The sequence below is a fragment of the Lathyrus oleraceus genome, chromosome 7, assembly GCF_024323335.1.
Source record: "Lathyrus oleraceus cultivar Zhongwan6 chromosome 7, CAAS_Psat_ZW6_1.0, whole genome shotgun sequence".
In the NCBI taxonomy this organism is placed as follows: Eukaryota; Viridiplantae; Streptophyta; class Magnoliopsida; order Fabales; family Fabaceae; genus Lathyrus; species Lathyrus oleraceus.
The window spans coordinates 70,584,857-70,608,915 of NC_066585.1; positions in this window are offsets into that span (position 1 = coordinate 70,584,857).

Here is a 24,059-nt window from a genome sequence, read left to right on the forward strand (position 1 = left end):
GGTACATGTGGTGGGATTAACTACAACCCTATTTTGGCACGTCGTCAGCTTGGGTTCCCCCTAAAGGATAAACCCAATAACATTCTATTAGAGGGTGTGTTATTTCAGGAGGGTAAAGATCCCCAAGGCTTGAAGGGCAGGATGGTCTACGCTTGGCACAAGATTCATAGGAAAGGAAGGAAGGAGCTAGGTCCAAAGAACTGTATCGTTTTAGAGCCTTATACCTCTTGGGTTAGGAGGAGAGCTTCCGAGTACCTCATGCCTTACGAGTATCCGAGACCTACACCTTTGGTTGTGGCTGGGCCTTCAACCCTCCCTGACCAAGGAGTAGTGGAGTCGAGAGACGAAGATCGTTCGCATGCTTGGATCCGTGAACGAGAGGAGTTGCTTCAGCAGATCAGAGAGAAGGATGCTTTGATAGAGTTCCTCGAGCACTAGGTTATTGATGATTCTGATGATGCATGGACTTCTCTACTTCCTCAGTCTTCCATGTTTTGGAAGAGGAAGTACGATCGACTCGCCAAAGAGAAGGCAGACATGGAGGCAGCCTACGAGAGGGAGGTGAAGAGGCTTTGTGCATCTTATCTTCCAGTCTCCAGAGCTCTAGATGATTGCTTCTAGGGTTCCATAGGATGTTCATTTTCCTTCTCTCTTGTATTGTATTTGGTTACCAAGACTGTACTTCTTTGGTGTAAAAATATTTCCAAATGTTATTTATATAATATTTCCATCTGCGATAAATGTTCCAATATTTGCAAATAGAACTCTAAAGTTCCTCTGATAAATAAAAAACAAATCATATGCACAAGCATTGCATGCATCATGTGCATAAGCAGGTTTTGCTCCAGGCTTCTCGTTCTATGGTCTAAATTTGTGTTCTTCATTTATTTTGAAGACAAGCTGACTCACCGGTACTACACTCGAGCCAACGCATCAAGACTAATGGATCATTTGGAACAAGAGAACCGTGAGCTTAAGGAGGAAGTAGCCAGATTGACTGCCCTGATGGAGTCATTCATGGATGCCCAGAGCCAATCGTCTCCAACACCTTTAACTCCCCCCCAGAGGAAAGTCATCTCTGAGATTGTCTCTTCAACAGTGCCTGCGGCTAACGCCCACTTCGCACCAACAGCCATGCCAGCCGGGTTTCCGTGGGGGATGCCTCCCAACTTCATGCCTGAGGGTCCTGTGCCCACCTTTGCTTCTCTACCGGCATCTAGCCTGGTCCTAGCTGTTCCTCCTCCTGTCGTGCATACTATGCCCAGAGTAGACGACACCATTTATCATTCTGAGCTGTCTGAGGGCCCGGATGTCTATGAAAAGATGGATGCTATGAACGACCAATTTCTTGAGCTCCGCAAGGAATTGAAAACTCTTTGAGGAAAAGATCTTTTCGGCAAGTCTGCTGCTGAACTATGTTTGGTCCCTAATGTCAAGATCCCTGTAAAGTTCAAAGTACATGACTTTGAAAATTACAAGGGAAATACTTGCCCTCTCAGCCACCTGGTCATGTATGCCAGGAAAATGTCGACTCAGACCGACAATGACCAACTTCTCATCCACTACTTCCAGGACAGTTTATCCGGTGCTGCCCTAAGATGGTACATGGGCTTGGACAGTGCGAACATCCGATCCTTCAACGACCTTGGCGAGGCCTTCGTCAAGCTATACAAATATAACGTGGATATGGCTCCCGATAGGGATCAATTGAGAGCCATGTCCCATAAGGACAAGGAAACTTTCAAAGAATACGCCCAGAGGTGGCGAGAGCTGGCAGCGCAGATCGTGCCTCCGCTGGAGGAGAAGGAAATGACCAAGATCTTCCTGAAGACCTTGAGTTCTTTTTATTACGAGCGGATGATTGTCAGCGCTCCTTCTGACTTCACCGAGATGGTGAACATGGGGATGCGACTAGAAGAGGGAGTCAGGGAAGGGCGCCTGACCAAAGAAGAAGGCTCTTCTGCCAAACGGTATGGGACGTTTGGGAAGAAGAAAGATGGCGAGGCACATGCTGTGACCTCCCATGTTAAACCAAGAAGACCCTCGGTGAGGAGGAAGACCGTGCGTCCTGCCGGTAACCAGCATCAGGTGGCTCACATAGCACCTATTTTCAGAGATAATCAACATTATCAGTATCACAAGAATAATCAGCAACAACCACATCCGCAATATCAACAACAACAACACCGTCCTCAACAGCAGGCCTACCAGCCTCGAAACAGTAATCAAGCCAGTACAAGCTACGAGAGGAAGAGGGTCACCTTCGATCCTATTCCTATGACATATGCAGAATTATATCCCTCTTTGATAGAGAGGAAATTGATTACTCCACGAGACCCACCGGCTATACCTACCAACCCTTAGTGGTGGTATAAGCCCGAATTGCATTGTGTTTATCATTCCGGTGCTCCCGGACATGACGTGGAAAACTGCTACCCACTCAAGACCAAGCTTCAAGACCTTGTGAGATGTGGTATTTTGTGTTTCGAGGACGTAGGTCCTAATGTAAAGAAGAACCCATTGCCCGAGCATGGGAAATCTGTCAACATGGTCCAGGGCTGTCCTGGTAAATACAAAGTCAAATATGTCAGCCATATTCGACAATCTCTGGTCGAGATGCATAGACTGCTATGCGAGTACAGTCATTACGAGCACGACCATGATAGATGCCGAGTTTGCACTGTCAATCGAAGAGGATGTCGCCAAGTCCGCAAAGATGTTCAAGAAATGCTGGATGAATGAGTCATTGAGATACTTCAAAACAGAAATGTTGATGAAGATGCTGATGAAGTCAATGTAATTTCTCCGGTATTTCGGATCCCCGAGCCTGTTATTATCAAGTACGATGGTAGCAAGCAAAAGGCTTCTCCTTCTTTGATCATCAAACTAGCTGGCCCTGTGCCATACTCTTCTAAGAAAGCGGTTCCCTATCGCTAAAATGTTGTAGCATTAGAGGATGGGAAAGAGGTGCCCCTACCCTCTTCATCTGTTGTTAATATTGCCGAAACCCCAAGCTGATGTTCGAAGAGCTGATGCTGCTGATTATGCTGAACGCCCGGTTGGGATTGCTGTTAATGCTCCGAATTCGGCATTTGTCGCCAAACCTACCTCCGTTGTAAGAGCTCCTGTCTCTGCTGGCCAAAGTGGCAATGTGAAAGAAGACTGTGATGAGATGTTGAGGCTCATCAAAAGAAGTGAGTACAACGTGGTAGATCAGCTTCTACATATGCCATCAAAGATCTCCGTACTATCATTGTTGATGAATTCAGAACCACACCGAGAAGCTCTACAGAAGGTGTTGGATGTGGCGTATGTGGAACATGACGTCACAATAGAACAATTTGATAGTATTGTTGCAAACATTACCGCTTGTAACAATTTGAGTTTTTGTGATGCTGATCTCCCCGAGGAGGGAAGAGACCACAACTTGGCATTACACATATCTATGAGCTGCAAAGAGGATGTCATGTCCAATGTGCTGGTGGACACTGGGTCATCATTTAATGTGTTGCCAAAGTCCACTCTTGCAAGATTGTCATATCAGGGGCCTCCCATGAGGCAGAGTGGAGTGGTGGTGAAAGCTTTCAATGGGTCTCATAAAACTGTGATTGGAGAGGTTGAACTCCCAGTCAAAATTGGACCAAGTGATTTCCTGATCACCTTCCAGGTCATGGACATTCACCCATCGTATAGCTGTCTCTTGGGCAGACCATGGATTCACGAGGCAGGCACTGTGACATCCACCCTACACCAGAAATTGAAGTTTGTGAAAAACAAGAAGCTGGTGGTGGTAGGGGGAGAAAAGGCTCTCCTGGTTAGCCATTTGTCTTCCTTCTCTTATATAGACGCTGAGGATGAAGTTGGAACCCCGTTCCAAGCTTTATCTATTGATGAACCTATTAAGAAAGGAACTTCTTCATTTGCGTCCTATAAAGATGCTAAGTTGGCCATTGAGCATGGTGCAATTGCTGGATTGGGGCAAATGGTTAAGCTGGAAGACAACAAATCCCGGGCTGGCATAGGGTATTCTTCTGGTGTCTTCAACAAGAAAGGTTTGTTCAAGAGTGTTGGATTCATCCACACTGGTCAAGATGAGGAAGTCGATGCTATTTTGGAAGAGGATGCAGAGGATTCTGGCAACTTCGTCATCCCTGGAGGGGTCTGCAATAATTGGGTCGCTGTTGATGTTCCGACAGTTATCCATAAGTCAAAGTAATGTTCATTATGTTTAAAAACCCTTCTCCCATGCCAAAAGGAGAAGTGATGACATTGTTGGCGCATAAATACAATGATATATTCATTCAATAAATTCATGTTAAATGTTTGTTTTTCCAATTATTTTCCCTTTTTGCTTTTTTGCATGAAATTGGTGATCACATAAAACCCTAAAAAATAAAAAGAATAAAAATCAATCTTTTCATCTGCATAATGATTTGCCTTGTTTGAATTCTAAAATCTCTTTTATATCCAAAATCATTATGCAGGTTGATCAAACCCATTGAACATAATGATCCAAGAACATCTCCCAACTTTGAATTCCCTGTATTTGAGGCGGAAGAAGATGATGTTGAAGAGATTCCTGATGAGATTACCCGTCAACTTGAGCATGAAGAGAAGATCATTCAGCCACATCTTGAGAATCTGGAAACAGTCAACTTGGGGTCTGAAGATTGTGTCAAAGAAGTGAAGATTGGGGCGCTCTTGGAAAAATCTGTTAAGAAGGGGTTGATTGAGTTGCTACGAGAATATGTCGATGTCTTTGCCTGGTCATATGAAGACATGCCTGGTCTGGATACAGATATCGTGCAACATTTCCTGCCTTTGAAGCCTGAGTGCGTACCTGTGAAGCAGAAACTCAGAAGAACTCATCCCGATATGGCAGTAAAGATCAAAGAGGAAGTTCAGAAGCAAATTGATGCGGGGTTTCTGGTGACTTCTACATATCCTCAATGGGTGGCCAATATTGCACCCGTGCCTAAGAAAGATGGAAAAGTCTGAATGTGTGTGGACTATAGAGACTTGAATAAAGTCAGTCCGAAAGATGATTTCCCTCTACCACATATTGATATGTTGGTAGATAATACAGCTAAATTCAATGTCTTCTCGTTTATGGACGGATTTTCTGGATATAATCAGATTAGAATGGCACCCAAGGATATGGAGAAGACAACATTCATCACACCTTGGGGAACATTCTGTTATCGAGTGATGCCCTTCGGTTTGAAGAACGCCGGAGCCACGTACCAACGAGCTATGACTACCTTGTTTCACGATATGATGCACAAGGAGATCGAGGTATATGTTGATGATATGATTGCAAAGTCAAGAACGGAAGTTGAACATGTAGAGCACTTGTTGAAGCTTTTTCAGCATCTGAGGAAGTATAAGCTTCGTCTGAATCCGAACAAGTGTACATTTGGAGTCCGTTCCGGCAAGTTATTGGGCTTTATTGTCAGCGAGAGAGGTATTGAGGTTGATCCTACGAAGGTCAAAGCAATACAAGAGATGCCTGCGCCCAAAACTGAGAAGCAAGTCCGAGGTTTTCTTGGCTGCTTGAATTATATTTCTAGATTCATATCCCACATGACTACCACATGTGCACCAATATTCAAGCTCCTCCGGAAAGATCAGTCTCATGATTGGACCGAGGACTGCCAAAAAGCCTTTGACAGTATTAAAGAGTATTTGTCTGAGCCTCCGATTCTGTCCCCACCTGTGGAAGGGAGACCATTGATTATGTATCTGACAGTTCTTGAAGACTCGATGGGTTGTGTCCTTGGTCAGCAAGACGAATCAGGGAAGAAAGAGTATGCTATATACTACCTGAGTAAGAAGTTCACTGAGTGTGAGTCGCGATAGTCGATGCTTGAGAAGACATGTTGTGCTTTGTCTTGGGCAGCTAAGCGCTTATGCCAATATATGTTAAATCATACAACTTGGTTGATATCCAAACTGGATCCAATTAAGTATATCTTTGAGAAGCCTGCTTTAACTAGGAGGATTGCCTGTTGGCAGATGTTGTTATCTGAGTATGATATTGAGTATCGAGCTCAGAAGGCTATAAAAGGTAGTATCTTGGCTGACTGCTTGGCACACCAACCGATTGAGGATTATCAGTCAGTTCAGTATGACTTCCCAGATGAGGAGATTCTGTATTTGAGAATGAAAGATTGTGATGAGCCTACGCTCGATGAAGGCCCAGAGCCTGGTTCCCGATGGAGCATGGTGTTTGATGGCGCTGTAAATCAATATGGAAATGGTATTGGGGCAATGATTATTACTCCTCAGGGCACACATTTTCCTTTTACAGCAAGGTTAACTTTCAAATGCACGAATAATATGGTTGAGTATGAGGCCTGTATTATGGGATTGGAAGAATGTATTGATCTTAGGATCAAACATCTTGATGTTTATGGTGATTCGGCTCTTGTTGTTAATCAGATTAAGGGCGAATGGGAGACGAATCAGCCTGGCCTCGTCCTATATAGAGATTATGCGAGGAGGATTTCAACATTCTTTACTGAGGTTAACTTCCACCATATTCCTCGAGATGAGAATCGGATGGCAGATGCTCTTGCTACACTGGCTTCAATGATTGTGGTTAGACTTTGGAATGAAGTTCCCAATATCACTGTGATGCGCTTGGACAGACCAACTCATATATTTGCATTAGAGGAGGTGCAAGATGATAAGCCGTGGTATTATGATATCAAGTGTTTTCTTCAAAGCCAGATTTACCCGCCTGGGGCATCTATGAAAGATAGAAAGACTTTGAGAAGATTATCTGGCAGTTTCTACCTCAATGGCGATGTGCTTTATAAGAGAAATTTCAACATGGTTCTACTCAGATGCGTGGATAGACACGAAGCAGACCTATTAATTACTGAGGTCCATGAGGGTTCGTTTGGTATTCATTCCAACGGAAATGCCATGGCTAGAAAGATGTTAAGAGCAGGCTACTATTGGCTGACAATGGAGTCTGACTGCTGCAAATATGTGAAGAAATGCCATAAGTGTCAGATTTATGCGGATAAGATTCATATTCCCCCAACACTTCTGAATGTGATTTCATCACCATGGCCTTTCTCTATGTGGGGAATTGACATGATTGGCATGATAGAACCAAAAGCGTCTAACGGTCACAAATTTATTCTCGTAGCAATTGATTACTTCACCAAGTGGGTTGAAGCGACGTCATATGCAAATGTGACCAGACAGGTGGTTGTGAAGTTTATCAAGAATCAACTCATATGCCGTTATGGTGTGCCGGATAAGATCATTACTGACAATGGATCTAACTTGAACAACAAGATGATGAAAGATCTGTGTAGCGAGTTCAAGATAGCACATCATAATTCTTCTCCTTACAGACCCAAGATGAATGGGGATGTTGAAGTTGCTAATAAGAATATCAAGAAGATTATCCAGAAGATGTTTGTCACGTACAAAGATTGGCATGAGATGCTGCCATTTGCTTTGCATGGATATCGTACATCTATTCGCCCTTCAACAGGGGCAACCCCTTTCTCTCTTGTTTATGGCATGGAGGTTGTGCTCCCAGTAGAGGTGGATATCCCATCAATGAGAGTCTTGATGGAAGCCAAGTTGACTGATGCTGAATGGGTTCAGAGTCGTTATGACCAGCTGAATTTGATAGTGTAGCACCTCAAATTTGCACCTACTTAGTGTACATACATTTTCATCATTAGGTCATTAACATAACATAGTCCATTGCATAACATTGCATTGCCTTTTGCCCAAGTGCAAGTTCAGTTGACAAATTAGGTCAAACTGGTCAGGAGATCAGGTCAAACAAGCAAGCATGTGCCATTTCCATTGAGACAAGGCCCTAAGGTTGATTTATCAAGTTCATGTGATTATGTGATCATTTTGAAGTGATTTGGCCAAAGGTTGGATGATCAAAGCTCAACAGTCAGGCTGAATTTCATCTGGAACCATAGAAAGTCAACTGTGGTCAACTGTGGTCAACTGTGTCTGATTTTATGGATTTGAAGGTGGGAGATGGTTTGAAAGGCTTCATTCATGTCTATATAAGTCTCATTTTACATACCAAAGATCAAGGTTGAAGAAAATAAAGTCAGATCAAAAGTTTCCTAAAATGGCAGGTGACTTGTAATTTCAACTGCCCAAAATGGAAAGTTTTTCTCCTCAAAATTACTTCACCATTCAAGCTTCAAATGGAATTTTGTCCAACATGAAAGTTGAAGATCTTGTTCTCACCATTCCAAAAAGTCCAAGAACATGAAATTCCCATGTGTGGTTGGCAAGATATGGTCCAATCATTTTCAGAAAATGCCTAAATTCAAAGTGCCATAACTTTCACATGGAAAGGCCAAATTGGGTGATCTTTCTTTGAGCAAACCATATTTGACATGAACTTTCATGGTGCATTATCACATTTCATCAAAAATCATCATAGCAAAATGGCATTTTTCAAGTGGACTAATTTGCATTTTTGGCATGAAAAGGTGATTTTGTGAATTACAAGCCATATGCATTTGGGACCAATTGCAATACATCATGAATGTCATTTAGAACTTGCTTGAACTGGTTTTGGACTGATACATTGGCTGCACAATGGAAAGGGCATTTTGGCCAAAGCTCACAAAAGTGCATTTTACACTAATCACTTGCATTTGCCTAAGCTTGATTAATTTTTGGATTAGCATGAGGTATAAAAGCTTAATTGTAACAGAAATGCATGATCACAAAATCACTTTCTCAGATCCAAAAGCAAAATCACAAGAATTCTCTCAATTTTCTCCATTTTCACATACACCTTTTTTCACCAATTCATCACGAATCCATTGTTTTTGGTGCTATTTCTTGCTGTGATCATCATTTGCAGGTGATTTAGAGGAGCTGTTTTTGGTGATTGATTGAAGAATCGTGCAAATTCATCCACTGTTGAAAGCTCCCACTTCCATGGCAGTTTGAAGATTCACGAACCTGGAGCATAATTGAGCTAATCTAATCATTCCATACACTTTCTACATCATCAAGCATCATCTGTTTCGCACTTTTGGACTTGGAAACACACGATTCCACAGCTGCATCAATCACAAGGTTAATTTTCGAATCCTTTAATTCTCAAAATCAACATGTGGCATAGGTAGATCCTTTGACATAGAGTAGAATGAAGCTTGAATCGCGCATTTTCGTTGGATATCCATGGAGAAATCTTGAATTGAATTTTTGATGTGGAACCTATTCTTGCTCGATCTGTTCAGTACATTAGGAATTAGGAAATTTCATGTGGATATTGTGATTGTGCTAGCTTAGACGGTTCCAACCATATAGGATTTGTTCATTTTGGTGAAAGATTTGTGCATTTGGATTTTCTGGAATTTTCTTGATGAACACGACGAAGAACTCGTTTCCAGATGCTTTTGATCCATATTTCCTGCGTCCATTTTTGAATTCGTGTTTACCGCCGGAATTAACCAATCACGTGATGCCACCGTTTAAATGAAAACTCTGCGTTTTGTCCCTGGCTCCGTGTATTTACAATTTTGCCATCCGCGCCTTTCAATTTCATTTGAATGTTTAAATGTTTATTTCATTTTTTAACCAAACTTCAAAAAATCACAATCAATTCATTTTTTATCCAAATTGAATGGGGATTTTTGTGTTGATCTCCAATTTCTCTCTAGTTTTTTTTAGGTATGATAGCCAAAGTTGTGCCTGGCTGATTTTTTGACTTTGCCTAATGCCTTTGGTCATGTGTGCTTCATATGCATGTTTTACCATTTCCTTCATGAAATAATGATGCCTTATCCAAAATGTGTGAAACTTTATAGGCATGTTCTTGACTCTTTCCTGGTGATTTTGATGTATAGTTTGCTATTTTTGAGTCCCTGGTTAGAGAGATATGATGTGATTAAGTTGAGGTGACAATGTGTGTCACACTATGTTATATCAACTTCATGAATTTTGTTTCCATGCCTATGCTTTGCCATTTGCTCTCAATTTTTGCATGAAATAACCTCTATATGTCTAGTTTGAGCATGATTTGTTGTACGATTTTTTGAGCCATTTCCTATTTGATAGGGATTTTTGTTTGATGTTTAGCCATTTTAGGGTTTTTCTTGAGTGATTACCTTACATGCTTTGTGAAATTCTCATACTTTATCATATGAAGATGAAATTTGGTGGAGTGATTCCTAACATGTTTAAGTTCACTTTGGATTTGGTCCCATTCATTTCTCATTTGTTTTCACTGTTTTACATTTGCTTGAAGTTGACACATGCTTTGTGACCTAGTTTGGATTGATTTTTGCATGTCCTGACTTGTTGAATTTAATTTCCCTACTTCCTCTTGTCCAAATAGCATGAAATTTGATATGAAGCTCATTGAATGTGTTCTGTTTAGACTTGAATTTTTGTGGAATTTATTGAGCTGTTTTGGTATTTGTTTGATTGTGATCATTCTGTTTGCTCATATGTGGTTCACACTTGCCTAGTTTGACTTAAATTGTGCATGAAATGAATTTGGTGCATAGTTTTGATGTGAGACCAATTAGATTCTATTCTTGTTTGATTAATCTTGGTTTGGATCAATTTTTACTTGCTTTTTTTGAATTTTTCATCTCCTTTTGACCCTAGTCTTGGACTAGTGGTTTGTGATCTCACTTTTGAGTCGTGTTTCAGGTTAATAGCACAAATGGCCTTTGCTTGATGGTGTGCTTCCATTGGACTTGATTTGTGACTTGTGTATAGCTAATTTTGACTTTGTTTTGCAGGGATTGATACTTGAGTTTGAGCCTTAATGGCTTGCACCTTTGTGCATTGGCTTGTGTTTGTCTGTGTATAGTTAATTGTGAACCATTTGCTGTTTGGTTGTGTGATTGGTATACTGATTGTATTTGATTGATTTCAGGTACATTAGTTGCTAAGATTGCTTTGCTTTGCTTGATAAGCAATTTGCACTGAGGTATAACATTCTTGTCTCCATGTAGTCTGGAAGACCTGGCTTGTTACCTAGCCAGGCACCTGTCTGAAGTCCTCCTTAAGAGGCAATGTTTGTGCTTGTTTATTTTTGTCCCCAAGCAGGTAAAGACCTCTATGAGGCAATTGGCGGATAAGAGAGATATGCAATCTATCTCCCGCTCTTCTGTTGAGTCATCCCTCTGCTCACACCAATGTGTTGATGCATTGGGATACAAACCCAAGATCTTGTACAGTGTACAGTTGTGTCAGTGTCTTGAGCGTAGAAGGGTTCCCACGTTCTGAACCCACGCTCCTTTGTCTGAAGCTCTCCCTGGCCAGGGATAAGAGCTGTGAAGTCTTATCTTCACTCTCCTTTCATCAGCTTCACCTTGGCTCTCAATGTCAAGGTTAAGAGCTAACACCACCCCTGTACAGATGACTTGCTCTTGCAGTCTTACCCTTTGATTGAGCCCCACTTGTGTGTATATAGTGTGTGCTACATGTGAATGCTTGCTTTATTGTTTGTGCTGAATAGGATAGGCTTGCTTCCTGTGCAAGTTAGCTAGAAACCTTGATTTAGGGATGACTTTGCATGATAACATCTAGGCTCGAGTTAGTCTCCCTAGTTGTGTCTCCCTCTGTTATCTGGTTAGGCTGGTCCTGTGTCCCTCCGTAGGGGAACTACGTCGCCCTGATCCTCATACCAGATGAGGTACGTAGGCAGGAGATGAGCAGATCTCTCCGGGCGCCTGTGTCTTTGTTTTGTCTTGTTGTGTGCTTGGAAGCTGATGTAAGTCCATCGAGTGGCATTCGGGTTCCAGTGTGCGTGTGTTTGGTTCGGAAACTGATGTAAGTCCAGCGGTTGGCAATCGGGTTCCATGTTTGCTCGTGCTTGCGTGGTTTTGTGTGCGTGTTAGCCGAGCTACGAATGCTCTGATTCTCCTTCGTCCAAAGGAGATACGTATGCATAGGATGCGACATCCTAGCGAGCATGCGTTGTTGCCCCAGTTCGAACTACTTTGACTCTGATGTCTACGCTTGATAGACTAAGTAGGCCCAGGATGCGATATCCTGCCGAGTCAGTCTTGTTTGTTTTCTGGTGTCTCTTCCAGCCAGTGTGTGTGTGTTTGAGCAGTGTTTTAGCAACCATTTTCCTTCCTATTGTGCGTGGATCCCGTCGAGTACGACGGATGCGTAGGGGTGCTAATACCTTCCCTTCGCATAACCGACTCCCGATCCCATTCTCTTTGGTCGCGAGACCATGCTTTTTCCAGGTTTACTCTGAGCGTTTCCTTTCCCTCTTTTGGGATAAATAACGCACGGTGGCGGCTCTGTTGTTCTTGTTTTCCCGCCGGTTTTTCGCGTAATGCGACAGATAGAAGAGAAGAGATTGACTATCATGTGCCATGGTCAGTTATATCAGCAAAGGATGAAGAAAGCCTTTGATAAGAAGGTCAAGCCTCGTGTGTTCCGAGAGGGTGACCTTGTGCTCAAGAAAGTTTTGTCTTTCGCACCCGATTCCAGAGGCAAGTGGACTCCAAACTATGAAGGTCCATATGTTGTTAAGAGAGCCTTTTCAGGAGGTGCTTTGATACTTACAACTATGGATGGGGAGGATTTCACTCGTCCTGTGAATTCAGATGCAGTCAAGAAATATTTCGCCTAAAATAAAAATATAATAGCTCGCTAAGTTGAAAACCCGAAAGGGCGGCTTAGGCAAAAATGAGCGTCTCGGTGGATTGAAAACCCGAAAGAGCGATCCAGGCAAAAGTTAGAGACATAAAAAATGAATATGTATCCCTCTAGATTGAGTACCTCACCCTGGGGAAATCTAGGCAAAAATTAGGGATTTGGCAAGTAACTGCATCCTGACAAGACTTTGTTCTACACATTGTCATCTGTCAGAGATTCTCGCTCAGTCATTGTCAACTGAAGTGTCAAATACATCGGATTCAGAGTTGGTGGAGAAATGGTCATTATGTTCAATGTAGCCCTTTTCCAATATATATCACCAATTTTAAATTTGTAAAGATCTATGGAGTCTCGCCATTTGCAGACTACCATTCCATCAAATAAATTTGAGCCTTTATCCAATTATTTTGCACTCTTATTTATTTCTATTCAACAAATGTTTTGCATGTTTTAATGGAGAAATATCATTGTTAAATAATAAACTTTTCATAATGTGTTTTAAACAAAGTGAACATTCACAATGATGAAAGGATACTTGGGATGTCTTCAGTGCTCTCCCAAAGATGGTATGATTCCCAACAGAGTAAGACATTGGGTCCTATTGCCAACATGTTTGTATCCTCTTTTGTCGGAGCCAGTTTGCATTTTCTTCTCCCAAGCAAAGTGGTTGGTAAAGGTATGCATCTTTCTTTCCTTCAGCGAAGTGATGATCCTTCCTCCTCGAAAGATGTGATTTCATTAGTAGTACGATATGTTGGTGACCCTGGAGACTTCTGATTGGTGGTTGTTCCCCACAGAGTTCCATTATCCCCTCTGATAATTTCCCCAGTAGAGTTGCTTCCGCGGCGGATTTCATTTATAGGTTGATCTTCTCCCCAGCGGGGATGACTGATGCTCATTCCCTTTCAGAGATCTTTGTTTCCTGGTATCCTTGGTCCCCATCAGATAGGATGTTCCCCCAGTGGACCTGGCTTTCTCTCTCGAGATGTAGTACCGGATGTTTAATTTTGTGGACCTGTTGGTGTTAGATATGTCTGTTTTGTCAACATTCATCATACATAAACTACGCATATATGCATAATTTCAACATTCAAATATTCATTTCGCATTGTTTGCCATAAATGCTTTTGCTTGTTTGTCTCCTGCTATTCGGTGATACATTTTTCACCAAGCAACCGTTGGTGTCTGATCTCCCCATGTAGAGTCAGCCCCATAAGCAGAAAGCGTTTATCCTTTCTTCCGTATTCCCCACTGAGTTATGTCCTCGTGGATGATTGTTGTTTTTGTTTCCTCCCAACACATATATTGGGATGGAGTTTCCCCTGAGTTATACCCTCATAGGGATGAAGTTTTGTTTCATTGTGCCTATCTAGTTTGTTCCTAGATTGGTTTCTTGAGATTTTCCCTGCGCTTCCCCGTAGTTTAGATGAATGATTGCTCAGTAACCAGTAATTGTCCATCTTTTCCCCGGCGAAGTCTGTGGTTTTTCTACCCGCATACCGGTAGTTGTAAACCCTATTTCTATTCCCTTGCAGAGTTAACCTTATTTTTGTTCATCCTAACCGATGACGGTTACTCTTCCATGATTTTCTACCCAGTATCCGGTAGATGTAATCCCCTCTTTGACGGTTATCTTTATCCAACATTCGGTATTGATAGCCCTTCCCCTTTTTGAGTATGTCTCCCAATGACCGGTGACATATCTCCCGGATCATTGCCTTTGTCAATGTATCCCCCAGCGAGTCATCTTTCATTTGCCGATTGATGGTAATGATTGTTTCTCCCTTTGATTTGGTCATCATTTTTATACCTAGTATTCGGTATCCCGATGCCTTTTTTTTCTTTCGGTCGATTTATCCTTCATTAACCCAGTAATCGGTTGTGGATAATCTTTCATGCAAGTATGTTATCTACGTTCTGACGGTAATAGATAATATATCTCATGCGCTCTTTGGTTGAAGTCTTTTGTTCTTCCCCAGTCGAGTAAGGTTCGTGTTCCCTTTTGCGGAGTCGAATGCCCATCTTGTAATCGAGTCTGCTTTTTAGCCCTCTTTTGGATGATGAGTGTCTTGGGAATATTCCCCAATTCACGCTTGGTCAGTCACCTATTATATGCCCAGTAACCGGTATCCCTGGTGTTCCTTCCCTTCTGCTCCCTATTATGACTTTTTGTCCCCTGTGGAGTCAGATTTCTTGAGTTGAGACATACTTTTTTAGGTCCTCCTCAGATGATTTTTGGATGTTTGATATCTCTCACCCTTATACCGGTCTTAGATACTCATTCTCCCTGAGCGTGTTGCTCTCTCACCCTTATACCAATGTTTCGATCACATGTCTCCTTGAGCTTATTACCCAGTAACCGGTAATACCTCATCTTGTTGTTTCCTCAGATGAGTCCTGTTTGGATTTTTCCCAGCGAAGTTCCTCATTGGATTTTTCCCCATCTGAGTCCGGATTTTCATCCGAGGTATCCTTTATGGATAGTTTTGTTGTATTGGCATATTCCTCAGTACATGCGCCTTTGAGTCAGCTCGAGTCTTTCCATTGATTTATTTTCATGGAATTCTTCTCGTGTCTCTCACCAAGTTTTAAGTCGTGACCTGCTAACACAATTTATTCCCTTTCTTATCCCCATTAGAGTCCTCAGAGTCTCTATCCCATTGAGTGTATTACTCATATAGATTTTCAGTCTCTTCTGATTTCTTTTCCCCTTTGTGGACACATATCTCCACAGAGTATTACCTTTTGCATGCATACATTTGCATCATGAGGTCTCTTAGGGACCAAAATTCGTCTCTTTGTTATTATTTAAGCCCATTCTACCTCGTCGATACGAAGATTTTAACCTTCACTTCTCCGGCTAGAATGACTTTAAATAGGGGCATCTGTAAGACCCTAATTTTGACCCTAAGATCCCTCATGGCATCATAACATGGCATTTACATTGCCTCAAGGATCATAAGCATCTTGGCTCCTTACCTTTGGGGTGGGGTCTCTTTTCATTGGTTTGAGATCACCAAGCATGCTTGAATTATATATTATTGCTTTTCTCATTTTTATTTACTAACCAAAAGCACAAAAATATGTCACTAACATCTCTTGTTTGTAGCTTGAGCAGTCACAAGGTCAAAAGCTTCTAGGAGATCCTATATGCATTGATATGGCCAAGAGAAGATGAAAGCAAGCATGGCTATGGTTCTAAAAGCTCTCATCCATCAAATATGCCTCCCAAGTATCTTAATTCATCATTTTGATCAAATCAAATCAAAGGGTTTGAGGTTTGTTTCCCAAAGAAACCTTAATTCATCTGTTCATCAACTGTGCCTTGCTCATGAAGCAACCTCAACCCATGGTCAAATGCAATCAACGGAAGTTCTTTAATTCATAATTTAATGCATATTTGAACTTATTTGAGTGTCCTCAATCATCCATTCATCAAGATATGAGTTTTGGACTTGAGAAGTTGATCAGTCAATTCATCTGACTATTTTAAAATACACTGAGACCTAACTTTTTATGTGTTGGTCAAATGGAGATGACCCCAAGATAAAATATGTTCTTAAGAACCATATTAACAACTTTCATGTTCATAAAAATTTGATTTGAATCTTGGAAGGTCATCATCCATTCCAAAACATTATAGGCCATTTTGACTGAAACCCTAATTTTGGGTCAACTTCCCAAGGACATAACTCCTTCATTCTTCATGATTTTGAGGTGAGACTTAATGCATTGGAAATATTAAGATGTATAATTCAAATGTAATGTTGAGAAAAATTGCAAAATCTCAAAATAAATACATGTGATAATGCAAAACATTATAGGTCACTTTGGATCAAATGCATTGAAATGTGAAAAAGTCCAATTTCAAGTGCCCATAACTTCTTCATCAAAACTCCAAATGATGCAAAATTTAAGTCCAAATTTAATGTAATGAAAATATCTAAAACTTTCATGTTGAAGGTTTTATCATTTGGAGCTTTCATCATTAAGACAGAAGGGCTTGAACTTTGGCCAATTTTGAAAATTCCACATATGCATGTTTTGCACCCTACACTTCAAGTTCAATTTTCATTAATTTCCAAGGCCCAAATGGAGTTTTATTCAACATGACATTTGTTCCTTATGCAACAAGCTTTCCAACCATTACCCATAAGGCTATGTTTTATTTTTGGAAGTATCATTTTCGAAGAGGGGAACTTTTTAGTGCATTTTTGGAAAATCATTTCAATTGCCATGCATGATCCAAATACACCTCATCTGCACGTCCAAAACATATTTGGTGATGTTTAGCTTGCCATTCCAATCAGAATTGGGCCCTCCATGCGCCTGTACAGGCCCATGCATGGAGGCCCTCGTCACCCATGCACACACTTTGCTCATGCTTGGAGCTCCCTTCATCTATAAATATAAGGCCTTGGCTTCATAATTTCACAACCTAAAGGCACCCCAATTGCTGCTCAACTGAAAACTCAACCCTCACTAAAGGAACTATCTCATTTCTCTTCCATTTTTTCAGATCTGAATTTTGATTTCATTAATCAATCTTCAGATCTCAAAGTTCCTAAACCTTCTCTACTTGATCCATAGTGCTTACTGTTTGCAAAAGAATCCAAAGATCTTGACTCAAATCCTTGCAATTCAAAGGTTTTCTTCAACTGAATTTTGCTTCGAACCAACTTGTATAGTGTTCCATTTGCTTTGTTATTGTGTGATCTGAAGTCCTCTGCATAGAGGCAACATTGCTATGCTTTCAATTTTTGAAAATCATTGAGTTCACTTGAACACCATGAATTTCCACCTCTGATTTCGCTCAATTTAGAGATCTAGAGTGGAATTGAGTGGCATAGGGGTGATGTACATCACCCCAACTTTCGAATGATGCCTGGATCGTGCATTTTGGTTGCCTTTTGAATCTCTGCAAATTTGGATGTGGCCGGAAGTTGGCCGGAGAAGACGGTGGCGCTGGTCACCGTCTGGTCTCCAGATTCAATCATATCCGTTCATTGCCTTTTCCAGATTGAATCTCACACGTCCCTTGTTATGACTTTTTTTAATGCTCCATGTGATTCGTTTGACTCACGTGTTTGGTAGGCGCGCGTTGTGATCCACATGATGTGCCAGCTCAATTAATGAGCTCAGATCCAACGCTCCACGCTTTTTCTCATTTTCTATTTTCTGTTTTTATTTTCTTTTATTTCTTTTAATTCCATTTTATTTCTAAAATTCATATCTCTCTCATTATTGGTCCAAAAATTATGGGACCAATTTCTTTCTCTCCTTTTAATTTATACTTTCTAAAAATGATTTTTAATATTTTTTATTTTATCATTTGCTATTTTTTAGTAATTTTCTCTTTTCCGCTTATTTTTAATTCATTTAAAATAGTTTTTGATATCCAAAAAATACAAAAATGTTTTTCCAACCTTTTTGAATGATGATAGATCTATGAAAAATATTCTCATCAATTTATTAATTGATTTGAGATTTATTTGAGATTTTAGTTCAATTAGGTTATTTTTATGCATTTTTAATTGATTTAAAATAGTTTTTGACCTTTAAAAATGCTGAAATTTTTTGTCAAACATTGTTTGGCCTTATTGAACTTGGGATAATTCACTTGAACTTTTCAAAGTTGATTTGAAGTGAATTTGAAGTTTGACCTTTCTTTATTATTTTAATTCAAGTTTTATTTTAAATATTAAAAATGCCAAAATATTTTATTTGTTTCTTGACTTCTAATTCTCATTTTGCTTCTGTTTTCTATTTGTTTGACCTTGATCTTCTCTACCTTTGGTCAACACTTGTTGATTAGTACATACCATTTCCATTAATGCACTTTAATTCTTCATCTTCTTCTTCTCCTTCTTCTTTGTCTTTTTGATCAATGAGTTAAAGGTTGATGATTAGCATTGATACATGGAGGTTTAATCTTCTTTGATTCAAATCTAATTCATCTTGATCATGGATCAAGTGAATGGCTTTGCATTAAGGATAGATTGCTTCCTAAATCATGCAAAGAACCTAAATCAATACAAGATCATTTCTCATTTTCTTTTTGGCATGACAAGTTATTGGAGTTTGATTCACTAATCAAGACCTCTAACTTGTGTTGTTGCCTACATTATCATTGACCGGCCTCAGATAGTTGTGACTTCTACATAAGTCCAATTACGATTGCTTAACATAGCGCTAAATTTGCCTTATGGCACACTAACTATTAACACTAACCATTAACCACTAACATTTAATTCTTGCTCTTTACATTTATGCAATTTACTATTCTTGTACATATTATTCATTTGCTTTTGCCCTTTGCTCATTTGAGCGCATGTTTATGTTAATGCAATTTGCCTTTTGCTCACTTGAGCATATAATTGTATATATATTACTGTGCTTGTGCTTTTGTCTTGATTGTTGTGGACCAAATGCAAAGAAATGGACAAATGGACTTAGTTTCTAGAAAATTCCCTATGCAAATTGGAGTAAAAAGAGGCCTAAATGTTGAAGATGGATTAGAAGGACCAAACATCTAAACTCACTCTTGTCCATTCTTGATTTACTTCATAGAACTTGTTGATGTGTGTGTTTTTGTACTAGGGGATCCTATTTGAGCCAAATTCACTACGCCAAAAACTGGAATAGACAGCGCACCTTAGAGGGCGCTTTATTACAAAAGCGCACTCTAAAGTGAAGCGAAAAAATAAGGAGCGAACAACTGGAATAGACAGCGCACTTTAGAGGGCGCTTTTGTAATAAAGCGCCCTCTAAGGTGAAGCGAAAAAATAAGGAGGAGATAGAGGGACAACAATACAGGGCGCTTTTTAGAAAGCGCCCTCTAAGGTTTCCCTTAGAGGGCGCTTTTAAAAAAACGCTCTATAAGTCCATGTGCATTTCCAGTTTATAAAGCGCTTTTGGAAAGCTTTAGAGAGCGCTTTCGTAAGCGCCCTCTTAGGCCCCCTTTAGAGGGCGCTTTTTTTCCACAAGCGCCCTCTAAGGTCCCTTTTAGTAAACATTAAAATTATAACATACTGCGCGTTTTGTTATTTCACTCTCTGTTATTTTCGTTCTTTTTCACGTTAGGGTTCTCACTGCTACGATTTTCGCTACTTCTAAGGCGTTCTCCTTCCACCTCTGTTAGATCTACGACGTTTCCTCCTTCTATTAATTCGTTGTTAGCTGTTCGATTTTGACACCATAGGTATTTTTCTAATCTTCATATTACTTGGTTTCTCTTCTGACGTTCGCTATTGTTCATTTTTGGTTTCATTTTTCTTGGTTCATACATTTATTGAGTATTCTCAACAATAATTATTGTGTTGCAATGCTAGCAATGGAGACTAGGCATTATGGGTTAAATTTCACCAACTGTTCCATTTGTTTCTCGATGTAGAAAAAGGAGGCAGCAATATCTAAAACACCTTCTACCAATCAAAGGTACACTATGCAGCTTATGAGTGTATTTATTCTAGCATACATAGCGTAGCTAGTAACTTAAGAAGTTTAGGTATGGATGTTATTTGATAGAGTAAATTAGAGTCGACTATTCTTCTGTTAGCTTTCAGTTAGACCATTATACAATTCTTCATATATATTTTCTAGTCAATGTTTATCTTTTGTAAAAACTATATGATGATATATAACTATGCTACAAATTAGTGCATACCACTAATGCTTAATGCATGGTTCATACATTCTCATGCTATTGAAGTCAGAGATATCTGAAAATGTTGAGAAACTAACTCAATAAACCAAAATTGTTTTGGTTTTGGGTTGTTGTTGGAGACATGAATGCCCTGCACAGAGACTAACTCAATAAAGCGAAATTGTTTTGTCTCATCCCATTTTTGGTTTCTCTTCTGAAATTGTTTTTTGTTTATTCTAATTAGTAATGGATAATACATGGATGTCTTCCAATCGATTGTCGAGAGAGTACGAGAATGGGGTATCAGAATTCGTTAAGTTTATCGTTGCGCATGCCGAAGACCCCAGTAGAATGATATGTCCTTGCTTGGGTTGTTGTTATGGGAAACGGGTTGACGCAGTTCAGTTGACATCGCATCTAATGAGGCATGGAATTGATCGAAGTTATACATGTTGGAATTTGCATGGTGAGAAAAGTAACGAGAATGTTGAACCGGGGGATAATACGACCTATGCCTCAAACTATAGTGGCGCAGATACATACGATTGTGATCGAGTTGAAGAGATTGCAGAAGCACTTGAAGGAGATCTTAAGGATTGTCCCGAAATGTTTGAGAGGTTGGTAAGTGATGCAGAGAAACCTTTGTATGATGGTTGCACTAAATTCACAAGATTGTCTGCGGTATTAAAGTTGTACAACTTAAAGGCGGGCAATGGATGGTCGGATAAAAGTTTCACAGAGTTATTAGCCCTTTTGAAAGATATGCTTCCTGAGGATAATGTTCTTCCCAATCGAACATATGAGACCAAAAAGATGTTGTGCTCTATTGGCATGAGCTATGATAAGATACATGCATGTCCAAACGATTGCGTTTTGTTTCGAAATGAGTATGCATCGTTAAATGAGTGTCCTAAATGCGGTGTCTCGCGATATAAGAACAAGTTGTCTCCAGCAAAAGTCTTGTGGTGTTTTCCTGTTATTTCGAGATTTAGACGCATGTTTCATAGTGAAACCGATTCAAGACACTTGACCTGGCATGAAGATGAAAGAATTATAGATGGAAAGTATCGACATCCGGCAGATTCACCATAGTGGTTGAAAATTAATAATGATTATCCTGAATTTGGAGAAGAATCAAGAAACCTTCGCTTGACATTATCTACTGATGGAATGAACCCACACGGTATCCAGAGTATCTCACACAGTACATGGCATGTGATTATTATGATTTATAACCTACCTCCATGGCTATGTATGAAGCGTAAGTACATGATGTTGTCTATGTTGATTTCTGGACCTAAACAACCAGGGAATGACATAGACGTGTACTTGAAGCCCTTAATCGAAGATTTAAAGATTTTGTGGGAGACCGGTGTGGAGGTTTATGATGGATATAGGAAAGAAAGTTTCAACTTGAGGGCGATGTTGTTTGGCACAATTAATGATTTTCCAGCATACGGAAATCTATCAGGGTATAGCATAAAAGGTCAATGTGCGTGTCCTATTTGTGAAGATAAAACAGATTGGAAGCGCTTGGAGTTTGGTCAGAAGAATGTCTTTCTCAGTCATCGGAGATTCTTAAATTCAAATCATCACTACCGTGGATGGAGAAAGGCGTTCAATGGAGAGACAGAACAAGGCAGAGCTCCACCTATATTGACGGGTGATCAAATTTTTGAAAAGGTGAAAGATTTGGATACTCAGTTTGGTAAGCCTTTTGCCCACACACTTGTCAAAAGTGGGTGGAAGAAGAGGTCAGTTTTTTTTGAATTGCCGTATTGGAAGTCCTTGTATGTGAGACATTTTCTTGATGTTATGCATATTGAAAAAAATGTATTTGAAAGTGTTATTGGCACGTTACTCAATATACAAGGAAAGTCTAAGGATGACCTTAAGGCAAGAAAGGACTTGATAGCGATGGGAATAAGAATTGAATTAGGACCCTTGAAGAAAGGAAAACGAACATATCTACCGCCTGCTGCTTATACTCTATCTAGAAAGGAGAAAAAAACATTGTGTAAGTTTCTAAGTGAAGTTAAAGTTCCAGAAGGGTACTCTTCAGATATTAGAAGACTTGTGTCTATGAAAGACCTCAAGTTAAAGAGTTTAAAGACCCATGATTGCCATGTTATAATGGAACATTTTCTCCCAATAGGTATACGTTCTATTCTTCCAGAAAAATTAAGAAGCTCTATAACTAAGTTTTTTTCTTTCTTCAAGTCAATTTGCAGTAAGGTGATCGATCCTGCGATCTTACCAATGTTGCAAAAAGAAATCGTTATTACTTTGTGTGAGCTTGAAATGTTTTTTCCTCCATCATTTTTTGACATAATGGTACATCTAGTTGTTCATCTTGTGAAAGAGACACAATTGTGTGGACCAGCTTATATGAGATGGATGTACCCTATTGAACGTTATATGAAAATATTAAAAGGGTACGTGAAGAACCGAAGTCGACCAGAAGGTTGTATGGTTGAAAGATACATTGTTGAAGAAGAGATTGAGTTTTGTACTGAATATTTGTCTAATGTTCAGTCAATCGGACTCCCCAAGTCTCAGCTTGTCAAAAAGAAAGAAGGAAAAAATCTAATTGGAAATAAAATCGTGGCAGTATCAAGGGTCGAACGGGATCAAGTGCATTTGTATGTTCTGCACAATGAGAATGAGGTTGAGCCGTATGTTGAAATTCACAAGGATGTTCTCTGAGGTTTAAATCCCAATAGAAATGAAAATTGGATAGTACGAGAGCACAATCGATGTTTTATACCTTGGTTTAAGGATCATATTTATTCAAAGTATTATTCAGATCCCGCTTCAATAACAGAAAGGTTGAGATGCTTAGCATATGGTCCAAGTTTCCATGTTTTTTCTTATAGCGCATACGCGATTAATGGATACACATTTTATACCAAAGAACAAGATGATAAAAGTACTATGCAGAATAGTGGTGTCACCGTGGTAGCTGAAGCAATGCACATATCAAGTGTGAAGGACTTAAACCCCAAATTTACAAATCTGTCGTATTTTGGTGTTATCGAGCGCATTTGGGTGTTTGATTATGAGAAGTTTCAGATTCCTATATTTGGTTGCAAGTGGGTTGAAAATAATAACGGCATTCGAATGATAAGTCAGGATTTTTGCAAGTGGATCTTAATAGGGTGGGATACAAAGATGAGTCTTTTATTCTAGCCTCTCAAGCTAGACAAGTGTTCTATGTCAATGATCCGAAAAGTACGAAATGGTCTATAGTTCTTTTTTCCAACAAATTAATTGATGAAAACACTGGAGATCAAGGTGATATTGATGTTGAGATTGAATCGTTTACCAGAAATGATCAAGATGAGAATATTATATCAAATGATTCATATATTAGAAATGATCATAATGAGGGTATTTGGATCAATCCAACCGTCCGTGTTGTTAAGAGACATGTAGAACATATTCCAACCAAGAAAAGAAAGAGAACTTAGTGAAAAAGGTACAGGTCAAATGATTTTAATTGTTTTCTTTATTACAGGTAAAATGGCTTTTATTACAGCAAATCGAGTCAGTTGCATAAAAAAAAAGGTATAAACACAATTATATGATATTTATGCATAGAAAATGTTAATTCTTGATCTTATACTTCACCTAACTAATTTTATGATATTTTAGGTTCATGCTATTTATATTGAACAAAAAGAGGTTGTTGCTAAGAAGACTGCGGCTAGCAAAAAAAACATACATCTCAGAGATGCTTTTGCTACTTAGTTTTATTTCTTTTTAAGCTACG